This window comes from Mobula birostris, chromosome 4 (genome assembly GCF_030028105.1).
Source record: "Mobula birostris isolate sMobBir1 chromosome 4, sMobBir1.hap1, whole genome shotgun sequence".
NCBI classification, from domain to species: domain Eukaryota; kingdom Metazoa; phylum Chordata; class Chondrichthyes; order Myliobatiformes; family Myliobatidae; genus Mobula; species Mobula birostris.
Genome location: NC_092373.1, coordinates 91,422,755 through 91,436,608, shown reverse-complemented (window position 1 = coordinate 91,436,608; position 13,854 = coordinate 91,422,755).

Below are 13,854 nucleotides of genomic sequence, written 5' to 3'. Positions count from 1 at the left end.
GTATGCAGGTACCATCTTGACCAGAAGTATAACAAACAAGTTCCTGTTTGCTTTATCGGAGATTATTCTCTTCAAATGTTCGAGGAGTCTGAATGGTTTCATTGGCTTTTTGAAAAAACGTTTTAATACAACAGACACATTTTCTGCTGTTGCTTGCTTGGTGCTGGTTTAAATCCGTATTTCAGATACTCCACACTATACTATACTGTCTACATGTCTTTTTTATTTGGTCTGCTTCTGCCATTTTCAGTATGGATTAATATCATGGTCAATCCCATCGCCTCTGTTTAAATCCAACCTCAAGCACTACGATCAGTGGAAAGTTATGACATCATAACATCTCAAGCAAAACCTGACTCTCTGCCTGAAGGTTCATAAAGTGTGCAGAGATATCTTGGTTGGGCCTTGGTGCTAGAGAAGTATGGTCAAGAGCATTCGAAAGGGCAGATTCTGAACATTATTCCACACCCTAAACCACAAAAAATACATCAGAGCATGATTAGATTTTGGGAATCATATCAGCTAACACTGTACTACAGTAGTGAGTGACAATAATGTGTGGGTCAAGTCCATAAATAACACCATTTCTTCAGTCCAGATTTCTCATGATGAGCCAAATACGCCAGTGGCACATCACTTTTCAGCAACTATAACACACCTTGAGCAAAATCTGAGAGAATGGTTGGTTAGCAAGAGATGAGGTGATTACATGTTCATTGTAAACAATTATGAGGCACTGAGGATCAAGTGCTCATAATAAATAACCCATTCCTTAAATTAAGACTGTAATCCGTCAGCCATCCCCTGTTTCTACAAAGCATTCCTGAACTGCCACCTCTATCTTTACCATCCCCTTAAAAATGCCCAGAAGTCCAACGTCACCCACTTTGGGAACCACTGGGTTAGTAACAAGCCTTTGCTGAAGGGACGATGTGGTGCAAAGGGAACACCGACCTCTTTCTGGCTCCACTGCTAGATATGCATATGTGGTGATTGATGTGTTTTCTGTTTGTTACACATCAATCACCACATATGCATATATGCAAATTCTTACTTGATTAAAACATATTTAAATTTGTCTAATCTCTTTTCAAATTGTATCCATTTGATAGTTGGTATGCAAGTAGAGTATTATTAATTTATTGTATAAAAATTATACAAAACAGTTGAATTTTGTTTCCACTGGCAACCAGCTATAACCTGAAAATAGTTGTTGTGCTCTAAAAGATTGTATAGGAACACTTATAAAACAAAGGTGGGATTGAATTGAATGTACTTTCATTTGCTTTTTATTCCATTGAAAGTATATGCCTGCAGTTGCTCACTTATGCACTTAATTTTTCATTTTAAAAATCTTTTTATTGTTGCATATTCTACAGCTATAAAATGATACAAGACTTCAACAAATTGATATATATATACAGTTAATAAAGCTGAAGAAAAAACTTAACAAAAAAGAATAATATATGATAATGAAACAAAATATTTTTTATAAAGAAAAGAAGGAAAAAAGAGAACCTCAACTAACTAAAAGAAAAAAACCACTAACTATAAGAGAAAGAAAAAGAAAAAAAAGAAAAGAAAGAAAAAAAAGAAATTGTCAAGAACAAGTTTTAATTGTTCCAGTGAAGCTTGCACTCATTACCCCATCTGGTTCACACTGAGAAGGTGGGTGAGCTTTCTTCCTGGATCTGCAGCACACAATACCTTAATGATTTGGAGATGAATGTAACAGATATGATTAGTAAATTTGCTGATGACACGATAATCACTTGTGTTTAGAAAGGAGGATAGTCTTGGGTTAGAAAATATTGTTCAGCTGGTCAGCAATGGTGGAAAGAAGATAAGCCTGATATGTGTGAGTTACGTAATTTGGAAGGTCCAATAAGGGTAAGACGTGAACCTTAATGATAGGGCTTTAGGGAGTACGAAAGATCTGAATAACTTTGGTGTACTTCCATAAATGTCTAGAGGTGGCAGCGCAGCTAGTTACAAAGTGAAGAAGGTATATGGGATATTGGTCTTCATTAGTTGAGGCAGAAAATAAAGGTGCAGGGATGTCATGGTACAACTTTATAAAACATTGGGTAGGCCACATCTGGAGTATTGTGTGCAGTTCTGGTCCCCACACTTTAAGATGGACGTGACTGAACTGGAGAGAGCAAATTGACTGGATGGAGTACTACAGTAAGAAAGAGAGACTAGATAGGCCGGGTTTGTATTCTCTGAAGTGGAGCTGGCTGACGGAGACCTGATAGAAGAACAGAAAATTATTATGGGCCCAGATAGGATGAATAGTGAGATACTTTCCCAAAGGTTTATAGGGAATCTGAAGATTTTTTTTTCACTCAGAGAGGGTGTTTGCGATCCAGAATGTACTTCCTGCTAAGGTGGTGGAGAAATGTCCCTTCACAACATTTAAAAAATATCTTCACAGCGCTCAAATCACCTAGACAATGGATAAACACTGCTATATGGGATACATTGTTGGGACTTGGTGGTTTGCATAGACACAACTATTCCTGTGTCCCGGAAGAGTTGTCAAGTTTGCTTCTCATGCATTCTCAAATTATATGGAACAAAAAATAACCTTAAGAGGAAAGGTTTGTTTCAAGGTTACACAGTATGCAAATTGTACATGGCAAAGTTTCAGCCATTTCCTAAAATTATCATCCTGGCAGCTGAAGCTACTGCCAGCTGCAAAATTCAAATGATGAAATACTCTCTACCAACCATGCAGTGAATTGTTACTAGTATGAGAGTTATGGGAGTTCAACTGGCTGGTGGCAAAAACGCAATGCATGGATCTCTGTTGGATACAAGGCGGTAAACATGGAAGTGGTGTGTTCCCATTCAACTGCTGTGTCTGTCCCTTTCATTGCTGTTGTTTTCAGCACTTGTGGTAGAAACCTCTTGTGGATAGTGCACATTCCAGCCATGGTGGATGTTGTTAAAACTGAACACATTCTGGTAACTAAACCTGACTTTGGAATGCACTAGTGTTGGATGAAAATGGATATTGAAGTTGATGGTGGTCTACCAACCAGTTTGTCTTGCATAAAGTCAAACATATTGAGCATTGATATAGCTTTCTACTTGTAGATTAATGGAGAGTAGTCTATCTTCATTTACAGTTATAGTTAGTTGTAACTTCAGCTTCCAGGACGAGCTATTCTAGTAAATGCTGAAACTTTGCCATGTATAATTCACATACTGAGTAACCTGAAGCAAACCTTTTCTCTTGACTATTTTTTGTTGTTGCAAATAATTTAAGAATACACAAGAGAAATAAAATTGAAGCCTACCCCTAATACTCCAGCACGTCCGAAAAATGTAGACCATACACTCCTGGAAGTTGCTTGCAGGAGTCCAGCCCATATGATTTACATTCAAGATGGAGGCAATGTCAAAGTTAACCTGGAAGCAATGTTTCAGTGACTGAAAGAGGATCCCTTTGTATACAATGGTAATGTTATACTGATTCATTTCTAGTCATAGGGTCATAGAGCAATCCACCAAGGATGCAGGCCCTTCAGCCCAATGAGTCCATGCTAACCGCAGTGCTCACTCAGCCAATAACAGTTTCCAGTGTTTGGCCCATTTTCCTCTAGCCTTGCCCCTGCATGTACCTAGCCAAGTGTTTTTTTAAAATGGTATTATTGTACCTGTCCCAACCACTTCCTCTGGCAGCTTGTTCCATATACTTATCAACCTTTGTGTGAAAAAGTTATTACTTAGGTTTCTTTCTATTCTTTCCTCTCTCACCCTAAATCTATGCCCCCTGGTTTTGGATTCCCCTACCACCCTCTCTATGTCCCCCATTATTTTAAACATTTCTATAAGGTCATCCCCTCATTCTCCTACATTCCAAGTAATAGCAACCAAGCCTGCCAGTTTCTCCCTCCAGCCTAGGCTCTCTAGTCCTGGCAGTACCCTTGTAAATTTTTTCTGCACTTCTTCCAGTTTAAACACAAATTTCCTATAACATGGTGATGAAAACGGTACTCCAAATGCAGCCTCACCAACGACTTATAACTACAAACTAAGTCTCAACTCCTATACTCAATGCCATGACTGATGAAGATCATATGACTTTTTCACCACCTTGTCTACCTGTGATGCCGCTTTTAACGAAATATGTGCTTGCACTCCTAGATCCTGCTGTCCCATTACAATCTCTCATGCCCTAGCGTTCATTATATAAATCCCACTCTGCTTTGACTTTTCAAAGTACAATAACTTACACGTGTCTGTATTGAAATCTATTTGCCACCCCTCGACACACTTCCCTAAATGATTGAGATTCTCTAGTATTCTATAATAACCTCCTTTACTATTAGCAAGACTTCCTAATTTTATGTCCTTTGCAAACTTATTGATAAAGCCTTCTGCATTCACATCCTTATCATGTATATAAATAATGAACAACAACCCATGAGGCACACTACTAGTCATCAGTCTCCATTCCAAGAAACAGCCTTCAACCACAACCCTGTTTCCCATCTCCGAGTCAATTTTGCATCCACCTAACTCCCTCTCCCTGGATTCCATGGGAGACCAGCCTACCATGCAGGAGCTTGTCAAAGGACTGTTGAGTTCTGTTCATTTGGACTACATGATTATTTAGTGAGCAGATGCACTTTTCCTGTTATGCGCGTGTGCGCTGGAGAAATCCGATCCGGAGTCCGAGCCCAAGTCCAGACCTAGGTTCCGGGTCCCTGTCCAGTCTCTGGCTCGGAGTCCTTGTCCAGGTTCCAAGTTCCTAGTTCTTTGTCCAGGTCCTGCTTTCCTAGTCTAGTCCTAGCCCAGGCCCTGTATCCTCATCTCTTCCAGGTCCTGTGTCTTGTCCAGTGTCATCTCTACCCCACTTCCCTTGCTTTCTTGACACATCTAGTCCTGTTCCTAGTACTTCAGTGTCTGTGTCTTGCATTTGGGTCCGTCATCAACGCCCACTGTATAACAGAAACTGTCCACACAGAAATGAACAAGTTAGCCTAACTGAAGAAAGTAACAAATCTGAAGATGTAGAAGAGTGTCATATCACATTGTTTGTGATGAAATCATTTACTAATGAGGTGGAGATTTTAATGATGGAATCTCTAGGATCTACTATTATTGATACAGTATGCACACGCACAGTGTGTGGAGAAAAATGGTTTGAAATTTATGTAAGTGAACTAAACCAGAATGAAGTGCAGAAACAGTGCAGTGGTGAAGACAGATTTACCTAGTAACAAAGCATTCATATTTGAAGATGGAAAGATTTTATATTCCACCAAAAGAGTGAAAATCCCCCCAAAAGTAGGTCAGACAAAATGTTACATTGAAACAGAAGTGGTACCAGTGAACATTCCATTACTTCCCTGAAGAAAGATGGAACAATGCTAGATATGAGGAATGACCAAGCAACAATATTTCAACAGCCAGTGTCTGTTGAGCTCATCAACTCCAGGCATTACTGTGGGAACATTCTAGATAGACATTACTGAGAATCAATGTGAAATTAAGTACTAACTACCATGTAAAACATGACCATAGATGAAAAATACAAAGTGTTGCTCAAACTTCACAAGCAGCTTGGACACACTTCAATTGACAGAATTCAGAAACTGCTTAGGAGTTGAGGAAACAAAGATGCAATTTACTTTTCCATTCTAGAGCAGATAATTGACATCTGTGAGATACGCCAAAAGTTTGGAAAGCCTAAGTCTGAGCCTACGGTTGGTCTGCCACTAGCATCTGAATACAATGGGACAGTAGCCGTAGGCCTACATGAACTGGAGCAAGGAGTGTGGTATCTCCACATCATTTCTGAGTTCATACGTTTCAGTGCGGTAGCATTATAAATACAAGGAGACCCTCAAAAACTTCATCCATTCTTAGATAAGTGTGCATGGCCCACCTTGGAAAGTATTCAGTGAGGATGGTGGTGAATTTAATATTGATGAATTCAGAGATATAGTGGAGAACTTTGAGATTGAAACAAAGACAACAGACGCATGTAATCTTTGGAGTAATTAATTTTTGGAGTGACAGAATCAAACATTTACTGAAATTATGCTGAAATTAAAGAAAAGCAATGGCTGTGATTGGAACTCAGCCCTGAACTGGGTCCTTATGGCAAAGAAAGTCATGCACAATGTACATGGCTGTAGCCCGTATCAGTTGGTGTTGGGTCAGAATCCAAACCTTCCCTCTGTACTGGTTGACAGACCACCTGCTTTAGAGGGCCCTACACAGAGTGAGAGGTTGGGAAACGTATTTCAGCACTGCATGCACCAAGTAAGGCTCTCACTGAAGCAGAAATTTCAGAGAGAATTCGAAGAGCACTTGAGGTCACAGGCCCATACTATAAATGAGAAATATGAGACGGGGACCAAGTGTATTACAAAAGAGTAGACTGTACAGAATGGAAAGGTGCTGGAGTTGTCATTGGTGGGGATGAAGTTGTGGTATTCATGAGACATGGAGGTACATATGTGAGGGTGCATTGTTCCAGACTATGTAAAGCACAAATTGAAGACCATCAGAACTCCGTGGAGAATGACACAAGAAATGAAAAGCATCTACCTGGCACACAGTCACATAGCACAGACAGGGGTGAGGAGACAGTTGAGTGTCATGGTCCAGATTGGGGTCCCTTTAAATTTACCTTGTTTATGTTACGATCCGGACCGTTGATTCCCTGTTTTCCCATGTCCCTCGACTTTGGTGATTAGAGGCAATTAACACTCAGCTGAACCGGTAGCTTATAGTCTCCGGCTTTCAGCCGTTCGGCGTGGGAGCGTCTGCAAAGTCACGGCGTGCCAATGTCATCTGGCCGAAGCAAGCCTTGTCTCCGCCCGAAGCGAGTGCAGGTAATTCGCCTTTCATCACCAGAGCAACCCTGTCCAGTTACCTAGCCAAAGCGAGCCTGCAAAGTTTCCTCACCGAGGTGGGTCCGTCAGTTAACTTGCTGGAGGGAATCAAGAACCGCTGTCTACTGTTCCCGGGCCGAGTCGAGGGCTCGCCACTACCCGGAGGCTCCAAGTCAAGTCCTGGCCCTGGCGGCATTCTAGCACCAAGTCAAGTCCGGGCCCTGGCGGCCTGTGATTCCTGTCCTACCCCCTTGTCTGAATCCCTTCTCTGCCCCTCTCGCCTCTAGCCCTCGTCTGCAGCCCCCACCTGCACTTCGGTCTAGTTCCATCACCGGAGCTAGATAGGTACTGTCTGGTGTTCATTCGTGTTGGTCTTGTCTTGTCTGGTCCTCGCCTCCATGGGGGTAAGTCTGGCCATCTTTCCATTGCGCCGCGGGGAATCTTGTCTTGTCTTGTCCTTGCCTCTGTGGGGTAGGTCAGGCCGTCTTGCCGTTGCCCCGCGGAGGTTCATGAGTCCCGGCCCTATGTCCTGTACCCAAGGAGGGGTCCCGACTCTGTGTTCTGTGTATGTGTCCATGGTTCCATGTACCTGCTCTCCCGAGACCGAGGCTCTGTGTTCCCATGTTCCTCCTCTTCCTAGCCCATGTCATGTCCAAGCCTGGTTCTGGGGTCCGAGCCCGAGGCAAGACCCAGGTACTGGGTCCTTGCCCAGTCTCAGGCTTGGAGTCCATACCCTAGCCTCTTCATGTCTCCTCTAGTTCTGGGAGCCGATTCCGAGTCCTAGCCTAGACCCTTGGTCCCAGCCTAGTCGTAGTCCTCAGTCCTTGTCCAGTTCGCTACTCCTGCTCCTGCCTAGCTCTCCTGATATCGAACAATAAACTAAATTTAATTAACCATACAAGATGTGTCTTGCATTTGGGTCCACCTTTGCCCCGCCAGTGTGACAGAACGCTCCCGCCAAACATGGACCCAGCAGACACAAACTGTTTTTCCAAACTCTTGTCAGCCTGAAAGTGAAGGTGTTGTTGTTCTAATTTGCCTGCCGGCCAAATCCCCCCCACACACCCGGGTCATCGATAATACAGGCAAATCTGTTGGTTGCCTGGAGGGTCCTATTGGGAGGGGGGGTACTGTCATGGTCCGGATCGGGGTCCTTTTAAATTTACCTTGTTTATGTTACGATCCGGACCGTTGATTCCCTGTTTTCCCGTGTCCCTTGACTTTGGTGATTAGAGGCAATTAACGCTCGGTTGAACCGGTAGTTTATAGTCTCCGGCTTTCAGCCGTTCGGTGCGGGAGCATCTGCAAAGTCTGAAAAGTCACGGCATGCCAATGTCATCTGGCCGGAGCAAGCCTAGTCTCTGCCGAAGCGAGTGCCGGTAATTCACCCTTCCTCACCGGAGCAACCCTGTCCAGTTACCTCGCCAAAGCGAGCCTGCAAAGTTTCTTCACCGAGGCGGGTCCATCAGTTAACCCGCCGGAGGGAATCAAGAACCGCTGTCTACTGTTCCCGGGCCAAGTCGAGAGCTCGCCACTTCCAGGAGGCTCCAAGTCAAGTTCTGGCCCTGGTGGCATTCTAGCACCATGTCAAGTCCTGGCCCTGGCGGCTTCCCAGTTCTGAGTCAAGTCCTGGCCCTGGTGGTCTGTGATTCCTGTCCAACCCCCTTGTCTGAATCCCATCTCTGCCCCTTTCGCCTCTAGCCCTCGTCTGAAGCCCCCGCCTGCAACTTGGTCTAGTTCTATCACCGGAGCTAGATAGGTACTGTCTGGTGTTCATTCCTGTTGGTCTTGTCTTGTCTTGTCTTGTCCTCGCCTCTGTGGGGTAGGTCAGGTCATCTTGCCATTGCCCTGCGGAGGGTCATGAGTCCCAGCCCTATGTCCTGTACCCAAGGAGGGGTCCCGACTCTGTGTTCTGCGTATGTGTCCATGGTTCCATGTACCTGCTCTCCCGAGACCGAGGCTCTGTGTTCCCATGTTCCTCCTCTCCCTAGCCCATGTTATGTCCAAGCCTGGTTCTGGGGTCCGAGCCCGAGGCAAGACCCAGGTACTGGGTCCTTGCCCAGTCCCTGGCTCGGAGTCCATACCCTAGCCTCTTCATGTCTCCTCTAGTTCTGGGAGCCGATTCCGACTCCTAGCCCAGACCCTTGGTCCCAGCCTAGTCGTAGTCCTGAGTCCTTGTCCAGTTAGCTAATCCTGCTCCTGCCTAGCTCTCCTGATATCGAACAATAAACTAAATTTAATTAACCTCACAAGATGTGTCTTGCATTTGGGTCCACCCTTGCTCCCAATGCCCTGCCACTGTGACACTGAGGACCCAACAGAGTTGCTCAACAGTGACACAGACTGTGCAGTTAGGGACCTAACAGACTCACCTGGACAGAAGTTATCACCAGTGCAAAGACAACATGGAAGTTTCAGTCTTAAAACAAGACAAACTATGAGATTTGAAGACCAAAACACTGGTATCTTATACAAAGCTAAAGTCTGAGGATGAGCAGGGAAAGCCAATGGGAGAAAGAAAAGTTGGTACAACTTGAATTACCTAGAACCAGTCACGGCTGCTGGCACTGCAGGATCAGTTGACATGTCATGTGTAGAGAGACTTCCTACTGAACCAAGGTGGACCATCTGAGAAGTGTCAAGATGAAGATGTCCTTGTAACTAATGAGATGTCATTTGAATCTGCAAAACAGAACGAAATCAGAAGTTGGAGAAATACTGGAGTGTTTGAAGAAGCTGGAGACATTGGCCAAAAGACAATGTTTACTAGACAGATGTGCACCCTGAAAGAAACCCTGACAGGAAATATATCAAAAGCATGTCTGGTGGCTAGAAGTTTTGAGGAACTGAACATAGAAGAACTCCAAAAAGACTCACCAACATGTGCATCAGAGTCTCTCTGATTATTTCTCTCAGTGATTTGTCAAAAGCATTAGCAACCTCATTGCATGGATGTAAAATCTGCTTTCTTACAGGGAATGGAGGTGTCACATGATGTTTACATTAAACTCCTGCCTGAAGCCAGAAGTGAAGGAACACTGGAAACTCAAAAAGTGTGTGTATGGTCTAGCAGATGCATCACTCTACTGGTATAAAAAGGTCAACGAAATAATGTTGAAAACAGGTGGAAAGATGTCACATGTGGATCCAGCTGTTTTTTACTGGCAATATTCAAGATATCAATTGATTGGAGTACTTGCCTGTCATGTAGATGACTTCATACGGGGAAGCTCACAAAACTTTGCCACAACTGTTATCCCTCAGCTAAAGTCAGCTTTCAGCTTGGGCACGAGGAACATGACAAATTCTACTTTGTAGGGATTGACATCCTTGCTGTTGACAGAACAATACTCCAAGCTGCACCAAGAAATCTACATCAGGAATCTTCAGACAATCCACATGGAATCCTCACATACCACATAAGGGAATACACCCGTCATTGAAGCTGAAGCTGAGCAACTCAGGTCAAAGACAGGTCAGATTCTATGGGAGGCAATACAGAGCAAACCTGACATCATGTTTGATGCCTGTAACTTGGTGTCCAGCACAAAAAAATGCTACAGTACAAACTTGACATGAGGCAAACAAGATAATGCGCAGAATTCAATCTGAAAAAGTAGTCTTGAAGTTTCAACAACTTGGCTCATTGTCTTCAGTGATACCTCACTTGGAAATCTTCCCAACAGAGCTACTCAGGGGGGACATTTTATTGCACTGATAAGAGAAGAGGGAAGATTTTCACCTCTCTATTGGCAATCAAAAATGTTCCGAAGAGTTGTAAGGAGTATTCTGGCGGAAGAAACCCTTGCAATGTCGAAGATATTGACAATACTGTTTTTCTGGACTACTCTATTCGGAGCTTTTCCATGGTGACCGAAAGAACTGTCTACAAATAACCTGTGTCATGGACAGTTACTCTTTGGCTGATGCCATCAAATCCACGAGGTCAATTACAGAGTGAAGACTTTCCAGGCGCAGATCCATGATCTTGCAAGACTAATGGATGCCTTTACTTTAGTGTGGTAGTGTATTGGGTAGTGCTTGTTGTTCTCACTTTCAGCTTCCACTGCTGGCTAGTGGTCTCACGAAAAGGAGAGCTGAATGTGTAAGTCTCTCCCTGTCAGCACACGGCCTCTCCAACAGCAAGCCTCAGTAGTGCCTCCTCGCTGGCAACACATGGAACCTGAACTCCTTTTGGACTCAGGCTGAACATCAATGGACGTGGCGGAGGTCTGGCCCCTGCACACATAGCACACAGCCTACTGATGTGTGGACAAGCCCTGCTGCTCGTGAACCAGATCCTCATCTATGGGTAAATAGCCTCACTGCCTTGTGTGCACTCACAGAAAAGTCAAACGCTATGGGAGTAACACCGACAGGAAATCCGGAGTGGAGCCCCTAAAGCGGCTGGATGTCATTGAACATCCTCTGGCAGCTCTGCAGCCAAGCTGGTCCAAACGCATTTCTTCATAAGCTTTCCTTTGGACTACACCAGTGAGGCCAAGAGGAGGATCTTGACTGGGCATCTCAGGATGTCCATACCTTCTGCCTAGGCTTGTGATGATGATCATCATCACCCATTGTCCTTCAAGACAGATGGATGCCAACCACCACATTAAAAAAAAGGACATGAGGCTACTTAACAAGATAAGAGCCCACGGAATTACGGGAAAGTTACATACGTGGATAAGGAGTTGGCTGATTGGCAGGAAACAGAGAGTGGGAATAAAGGGATCCTATTCTGGTTGGCTGCCGGTTACCAGTGGTGTTCCACAGGGGTCCGTGTTGGGGCGGCTTCTTTTTACGTTGTACATCAATGATTTAGATTATGGAATAGATGGCTTTGTGGCTAAGTTTGCTGACGATATGAAGATAGGTGGAGGGGCCGGTAGTGCTGAGGAAACAGAGTCTGCAGAGAGACTTGGATAGATTGGACGAATGGGCAAAGAAGTGGCAAATGAAATACAATGTTGGAAAGTGTATGGTTATGCACTTTAGCAGAAGAAATAAACGGGCAGACTATTATTTAAATGGGGAGAGAATTCAAAGTTCAGAGATGCAACGGGACTTGGGAGTCCTCGTACAGGATAACCTTAAGGTTAACCTCGAGGTCGAGTTGGTGGTGAAGAAGGCGAATGCAATGTTGGCATTCATTTCTGGAGGAATAGAGTATAGGAGTAGGGATGTGATGTTGAGGCTCTATAAGGAACCGATGAGACCTCACTTGGAGTACTGTGGGCAGTTTTGGTCTCCTTATTTAAGAAAGGATGTGCTGACATGGTATAGCTTTCTTCCGGGAATGAGAGGAACATTTGTCTGCTCTTGGACTGTATTCCTTGGAGTTTAGAAGAATGAGGGGAGACCTCATTGAAACTTTTCGAATGTTAAAAGGCATGGACAGATTGGATGTGGCAAAGTTGTTTCCCATGATGGGGGAGTCTAGTACGAGAGGGCATGACTTCAGGATTGAAGGGCACCCTTTCAGAACAGAAATGCGAAGAAATTTTTTTAGTCAGAGTGTGGTGAATCTATGGAATTTGTTGCCATGGGCAGCAGTAGAGGCCAAGTCATTGGGCGTATTTAAGGCCGAGATTGATAGGTATCTGAGTAGCCAGGGCATCAAAGGTTATGGTGAGAAGGTGGGGGGTTGGGGGGGTGGGACTAAATGGGAGAATGGATCAGCTCATGATAAAATGGCGGAGCAGACTCGATGGGCCGAAAGGCAGACTTCTGCTCCTTTGTCTTATGGTCTTATGGACAGAAGATTGTTGAGTCCTGTTCATTTGGACTATGTAAATATTTAGTAGGTATACACATTTTCCCTGTTATGTGCGTGTGTGCTGGAGGAAAAAAGTGAATCGTGGGATGAAAAGGTGGCAGCTCTCATGTATTGAACTGACACGTTGAAAGTAAAGTTGTTTAAAGAAAGAAAAACGTGTCTTTGATGTTTAGACGTTAATAGGACTTGCTAAAGCTGAAATAGACAACATTGATTGCCATACCCTCATCTACCTTTTTGATTACCTTTTCAAAAAACTCTAAAAGGTTTGCCAAGTTTGACTTTGTATGCACAAAGTCATGTAGACTCCTTCTAATCAGTCTATCCAAGTGCTAGTCAATTCTGTCCATCAGAATTCCCTCTACTAATTTCAATACTACTGATGTCAGGCTAACCACCTAAAGTCAGAACTTGAAACAACATTAACCATATTCCAGTCTTTCGGAACTTCACCAGTAGCTAACAATGAAGCAAGTATCTTCACAAGGGCCTTCACAATTTCTTCTCTAGCTTCATGCCCAATTTAGATATGAGTCTGATAGATTACCTTCATAAAGCAATATTTTAGGATAGAGTGCATAAGAAAGTTGATTAGACAATAGACAATAGACAATAGGTGTAGGAGTAGGCCACTCAGCCCTTTGAGCCAGCACCACCATTCATTGTGATCATGGCTGATCATCCACAATCAGTACCCTTTTCCTGCCTTCTCCCCATATCCCTTCACTCCGCTATCTTTAAGAGCTCTATCTAACTCTTTCTTGAAAGAATCCAGAGAATTGGCCTCCACTGCCTTCTGAGGCAGAGCATTCCACAGAACCACAACCCTCTGTGTGAAAAAGTGTTTCCTCAACTCCGTTCTAAATGGCCTACCCCTTATTCTTAAACTGTGGCCTCTGGTTCTGGACTCCCCCAAAATTGGGAACATGTTTCCTGCCTCTAGTGTGTCCAATCCCTTAATAAACTTGTATGTTTCAATCTGATCCCCTCTCATCCTTCTAAATTCCAGTGTATACAACCCCAGTCGCTCCAATCTTTCAACATATGACAGTCATTCCATCGCGGGAATTAACGTCGTGAACCTACGCTGCACTCCCTCAATAGCTGGAATGTCCTTCCTCAAATTTGGAGACCAAAACTGTACACAATATTCCAGGTGTGGTCTCACCAGGGCCCTGTACAACTGCAGAAGGACCTCTTTGCTCCTATACTCAATTC